A 6,655-nucleotide genomic window follows, 5' to 3' on the forward strand; every position below is an offset into this window, starting at 1 on the left:
TGGTTTTCCCATCTGGAACTCAGTTTCCTCAAGAAGAAAACAGACAGCTGACATCTCAGTGGGCCTCCTGCTCTGGGAGGGGCCCACTGTCTCCACACACCCCACCCTCAGCTTTCCCTGCACACCCTCCCAGCTGCCAGGAATCCTCCCCGGGGAGGCCTAGGATGGAACACTTCGATTTCTGCATTAGAATTCAGGCGCCCCTGGGAGAGGGTGGTGACGGTAGTGCTCAAATGGGGTGTGTGTCAGGAAAGAGTCAGGTATCCTAGGTCCTAGGAGGAGCAGATTCGTGCAAAGATCTGAAGGGAGAGGGGGGGAAAATGAGCCACCCCCAGCTGTGTGACCCTCAGCAGGTCATTTCCTCTCTGAGCTTTAACATCCTCCTGTGTGATATGGGAATAAGAAGATCCACCGCATAAGGAAGGAAATAAACATAGTAGACGTTCAACCGATGTCCCCTTCTCTCATCTTCTTCCTCACCCCCCTTACCCTGGCTCTTCCCTGATCAGCCTTGTGGTCTTGGACCTCAGTTTCCCCAGCTGAATGTTGAGTCTGATGGTGGAGACGGGCTCACTTGTGAGGTGCAGGGGCAGAGCAGGAGAAGGCTGGCTCTGAGCTCTGCCTCTCCCATGTTTGTTCCTTTGGCTCCCACTCCTACCCCCATGGCTGTGGGTTCTAGTTTTGGTGCCACTTCCCGGGGTCAGCACTGCGGACAGCTCCCAGCCTACGACTGGCCCGTGCCGGCCGAATCCTTTTATTATCAACAACCCCAAGGAATCTGTTTGGATTTCATCACTGGTTCACAGATGGGGAAACTGAGGCATTCCTGGCCTAGACCACATGGCATGGGTTGAATCCAGATCTGTTGGGCTGGAGAGCGCACGCTCCCGACTCATCAACTCATCCCGATTCTGTTTGATTTTTAAATGTCCCAAGTGTTTACCCAGCACATGCTTGCAAACACTATCTCATTTAATTTTTCCTGTAAAGTCCTTCCTTCAAGAAATGAGTCACCAAAGCTCAGAATCCAGAATCCCATCTCCACCATTTACTTGCCAACTGCAACCTTGGGCAAGTTACTTAACTTCTGAGCCTCGGTTTTCTTGTTTGTACAATGAGGATAATTGTATAAAATGGCCTCATTGTGTTCTTGTGAGCTAACCCATGAGGGATCCTTAGAACACCACCTATGTGGAGTGAGTGTACAAGAAAGATTAGCTATTGGTACTGTCATTATTCACTTGTTTACTTATTGCATACCTTATTTTTATATTTTAATAAATAATATAATATGCTAGAATACAATTACAGTGACTATTATTATAATAAATAGCAATATATTATATAATGTCATAAACAATGAATATAATGTGTATTAATTGATTGATAAATAAATATTTTTGCAAAGCCTACTGTGGGCCGGGCGCTATTCATATCCTGCAAAGTTGAGATCCACATCCCCATTTCATAGATGAGGAAACTGTGGCTCAGAGAAGGAAATTCACTCAGGGAATAAATAGGACTGAGACACAACTCTCCGGGTCAGTCCAGGAATCTGGGTGAGGGCGTCTCAGAGTCTCATGGTCCCCAGGGTCCCAGAGAGGCCCCAGGCCTGGGAACTTGCTCATATTTTGTCACTCTCTCCCCAGTCAGTCTGGGAGTCGGCGGATTCTGGCTTGGCCCCCATGAACCCCCTTGGCAGTGGTGTCATCCGGAGGTGCTTCTCAGGGACCCCATTGCTACCACCACTGTCGAGCCGTCTCGGGACCACTGGAGACTTGGAGCCCAGTGCCTGTGTGGTGTTCAACATCGAGGCTGGAGGGAATGAGCAAAGCCACAGCCTGGCCGCAGGCAGGTGAGGAGGCATGTGGGGATCAAGAGGGCCTGTCCCAGGAGAGGGAGAGTACTTTGTCTAGCTGAACCTTTCTTTAACTTGTTCAGCAAGCATTTATTAAGCACCTACTGTGAGCCAGGCCCTGTACTGGGAACACAGCCATGGGCAAGTAGGTGTTCACAAGGGGATGGTGGAGATAGACTCATGCTAGCTGGAGAGATCAGGGCAATATGGAAACCCAGAGGAGGCTTCTGACCCAGCGCTGGGGGGTGGAGGTGGGGAGGAAGGGCTGGTTGGAAGAAGTGACATCTAGGCTTAGCCTAAAGGATGAAAAGAAGCCAGCCAGGAGGAGCACAGGGAAGTGTGTGCCAATTAGAAGAAACAGAATGTGCAAAGTCTTGGGCTCAAGAGTATCAGACGCATGAGGAGTTGAACATGGGTCACTGTGGCTGGAGGGTAGGAGGGGAGCCTGGGGAGGTGGGCAGGGGCTTGACCACACAAGACTTCATGGGGTGTAATGGGGAGACATGGGTGGGTTTTCAGGGGATCGAGATTGGCATTTAAAAAAATTCCCTGCGACTGCTGTAGGCAGAAGAGTCAGGAGCAGGAGTGGAAATAGCTGGAGCCCAACGAAGAGGCCTGGGCAGTTCTGGGCAGGAGAAAGTGGTGCCTGGACCAGGACAGGAGCCATGGGCTAGAGAGAAGTAGGTTATTTATGAAGTAGACACATCAGGCATTGGTGGACACCAGCAGGGGGTAAGAGAGAGGGGGCACTGGTATGGGCAGCTCATGGTCTTTGACCCTTCACATGTGACATTTCTTTTCATCCTTGCAACAATGCCAAGAGGTGGGAATACCATCATTATTCCCATTTTCTGGAATAGAAAACAGGTTTGTGTAGGGAAAGTGACAGCCAGCCAGTGACAGAGCCCACATGTCCCACCACTGGACCAAGTTGTCTCCCACTGTCAGCTTTGGAGGACAGGGGACTGAGCCATATGTAATGGACAGAGAGAAGCAATTTGTTTTGCATCACCCAGCAAGGTGTGGTAGTACTGGGGCTGGAGCTCGGTCTGCTTGACTCCCTGGCCCAAGCATTTTCCATTCCTCCAACTTGGGGACATAACTGGAGTAGAGGGTAGACAGTCTTCATGGGAAATATCCTTGAGATGTCCTTGTGAGCTCTCTGAAAAGATCGGGGCTCTTCCTCTCCCAAATCTGCTGCACCAAATGGCTGCAAATGCTTCCCTTCCCCAGCCACACCCACCTTCTCAGCCCTGCTCTTGTCCATGTCTACTTCTGTTAACCGTGATGATAGAAAATATTCTCGCCCTCCCTTTGCCACTTCCCAGGAAATTACCCCTGAGATTAGAATGTCTTGTGGTCAGGGCCTTGAGTTTCTAGCACTGTGGAAGGGAGGGGCAGGCCTGGGACTTGAGGGCAGCAATTGTGACTGTGAGGTGGGACCCAGGGAGTCACAGGGCGAATGAGATCCTGCCATTTCTGCTGAGGATCTGGGTGTCGGTGTGGCTATAAAAGAGTGCCCCTCTCTACCCACCCCCACTGTTGGCAATCCCAACCAGAGGCAGCTTCTGTGTGCCCATCCCAGGCATTGGAGAGCCCTGCCACAGCCCTCCCCCATCTCTTTTTACTTCCCGGATTCCTGCCCTGCGTGTATGGGGGTTTTAAGGTCCCAAAGAGACCCCATCTGGGGCTGAACCGCTAAGCCTACCTTCCTGAACAGAGAGACTGCCATCTGTGCCTACCACTGAAGACCAGAGCCCTTGACTCTGCTTCTAGACTCGTCTTTGCTACAGTCATGGGGGAGGGTTGAGGACCCACCACTGCTTTCAGCACCTCCTGGGCAGTCGGCACCCTGGTCTGAAGGTTCTCCTGAACCCCTGTCTGTCTTCCTGCCCTGCCTTTCAGAACCGACAGGTCGCACACAGCTCCTCTCTGTCTCAGCCACCCGGAGCTCCTGCATCTACTACCTTCTTTCCTTTCGGCATCAGGAGTCGGGGCAGTGCCTTGGTGTTGGGGGTCTCCAGAGCCCCTGTTTTCCCGCTCTCCATTCAGCAGCAACCGGGAGGATAATTTCTGTCTTCACTCCAAGTCCGTGTCTTGCCCCTATTTCGTTCAGCACTAGAGGGGACGTCAGGCCATTCTTGGCGCTGGGGATCTCCCCACACCCTGTCTTCAACCCTCACCCGCAAGTTCTTCTTCCCCTGCTATCTATCCTTCAGCACCATCTCAACGAGGACAGCTCCTTGATGTCAGCCCCACCTTGAGCCCCTGTTTCTACCTTCTCCCGCCTCAGCACCGCCGGCGCGGACAGCTCCTCCACCCCCGGCTCTGGCCGGACCCGGGCTCAGACACTTCGCTCCTGGGGACCGCTCCCGCGCCCTGCTCTCTGCCTGCTCCCCGGCTCGGTCGCATGGAGACCCCGGGGGTCCAAGAAGGGGTAGAGGCACCCCGCGAGCTGAACCGCGCTCGCAGCTGCCAAGGCATAGCCAGGGCTCCGAAGCACCTGTGGCGGCAGCCCCGGCACCCCATCCGCATCCAGCGGCGCTTCCACTCAGACCCGGACAAGTCTGTGGGCCGCAGGGAGCGGGACCTGAGCCCGCGGCCGGCGCTCGAGAAGTCGCGGCGCTCCTGGCCCTCCTCCTTCCACAGGCGGTAGGTGGGCGGGGGCAGGGCCCTCCCGCGGAGTGGGGGAGGGGCGCGCAGGGCCTGGCGGGAGTAGGGGAGGGTCTTTGCTTTTCCAGGGGCGGGGGTCTCTGCCTCTTGGCTGAGGCTGGCGCTTTAGAGGAGGGTGGAGGTGGGAGGTGGTAGTGCCATGATTGCTTATGGGTCTGTGTGACCTGGTGTGCCCAAGTGCCGTTGCATCCGAATGCGTGTGAGTCTGAGCAGTTGCGACCTCGTGTGTGCTATCTGTTGTGTGAGTGTCCACAGCTGGCTGTGTCTCTGTGGGTGATGGGATGTGTTCAGGTGTGTGTGTACCAGTTACCTACGTGCTTAGGTGTTTCCCCTTGTGGTGCCCCTGTGTGTGTGGCTGGGCACGACTGTCCTCGCTCTGATCCAGTTGGGTGTCCAACGGCCCTCCAGACCCTGGAGTGTCCTCGGGTGTTTGTGGGTTTGTGGCCACGGCAAGCATTTCAAGGGAGCTTGGGTTGGGTATATGAGAGGGCCAGGGCAGGCTGTCTGCTGTGCTGGGGGAGGAGCCTCCTCTGTGGCGTGTCCACACACACACACACACACACACACACACACACACACTCACGTGTCCGCTGATGTCAGAGGGAAGCCTCTTGGGGAGCCTGAGCACAGGATGTTTCTTCCACACAAGATTGAGGTGGAGAAGAGGGGAGCAGAGGTGGGGGAGGGGCTGCTCCCGTTTCATATAAACTGAGGGAAGGGGGCAGAATAAGACAAAGACAGAATAGAAACACAGAAAAACAGGGGCCTTAGTGGGGTCAGAGGGGCATCAGTGCCACCAAAGAGCAGGGTCCAGGAGTCCCAGGCCCTCCTTGGATGGGAGGGGGAGCTAAATCAGGCCAGACCTAGAGCCCTGGGTTTGAGGCCAGGCTGAGTGACCTTGGGTGAGTCGCTTTCCTCTCTGGACTTTTCTCTTGCCTTGGTCCCTGGACCTCCCGGGGCCACAGGCTTCTTGATCAACAAGCCTGGCCTAACACCCCAGCCTGGCCCTCCAGCGGCCCTGGCTGGTGTCTGGGGCAGAAGGGCCCCACAGCCCAGAAGGGTTGGAGCTTTCCCAGGTGACCCAGCAGGCCCCTTGCCTCCACCCTCCAGCCCTCAGCTCCTCCTCCCCTCTCTCCCAGTGACTCATGATTTTCCATCTTCAAGAAAGAACAAACAGAGACTAGGTTTGGGCCCATCTCGGGGGAGAGCCACGTGGCTCTGGAAGGCAGGAGTGGTGGGTTGTGTGCCTGTGAGTGTGTGTGTGTGTCCCGCCCATGCATATACATGCTGATGTGCTGGGAGAGGCTCAGCCTTCAGGGAAGCTGGGTTCAAGGCCAATGTTCTGTGCACTGCCAAGCAAGCGGTGGTGCTTCCCTGAGCCTCAGTGTCATCAGTGAGATGCAAACACAAACTCATAATTTCTGCATTCTGTCATGAGCGTCCTGTGCCAGAGCATAGTCCTCAGCTGTGGCCTGCCTCCCCACTACCCCAGGTGGATCACATGGGTCTGGGAGGGTCTGAGCATCTTGTTCAGCAAGCATTTATTTAGCAGCTACCATGTGCCAGGCCCTGTACTGGGGCCACAGCCCAAGGGCAAGCAGGTGCTCATAGGCTAAAGGTAGAGACAGACTCATACCAGCTGGAGACAACACAGAGTGATCTGTGCTGTGATGGAGAGAGATCAGGGTGCCGTGGGGCCCAGAGGAGGCTTCTGACCCAGCTCTTGGAGGTAGGGGGTGAGGAAGGACTGCTCGGAAGAAGTGACATCTAAGCTTAGCCTGAAGGGTAAAGAGAAGTCAGCCGGGAGGAGTGCAGGGAAGGGTATGCCAAGCAGAAGGAACAGAATGTGCAAAGCGTCAGACTCAAGAGGATCAGATATATGAGGATATGAACACAGATCAGTGTGGCTGGAGGGTGGGAGGGGAGGCTCTTATTCATCTCACAAACATTTACTGAGCACCTACTGAGTGCTGGGCACTGAGGGCACAACTGGGAGCAAGGCAGACCTGGTCCTGCCCTCAAGGGGCTGGCAGGTGAGGCAGACACAGATCAAATAATCAGGACAGTAAATGTGAAATTGTACCAATGAGAGGAGGGTGCTCTGAGAATATTTATTTACTTGGC

This window comes from Eschrichtius robustus, chromosome 2 (assembly GCF_028021215.1).
Source record: "Eschrichtius robustus isolate mEscRob2 chromosome 2, mEscRob2.pri, whole genome shotgun sequence".
NCBI classification, from domain to species: Eukaryota; Metazoa; Chordata; class Mammalia; order Artiodactyla; family Eschrichtiidae; genus Eschrichtius; species Eschrichtius robustus.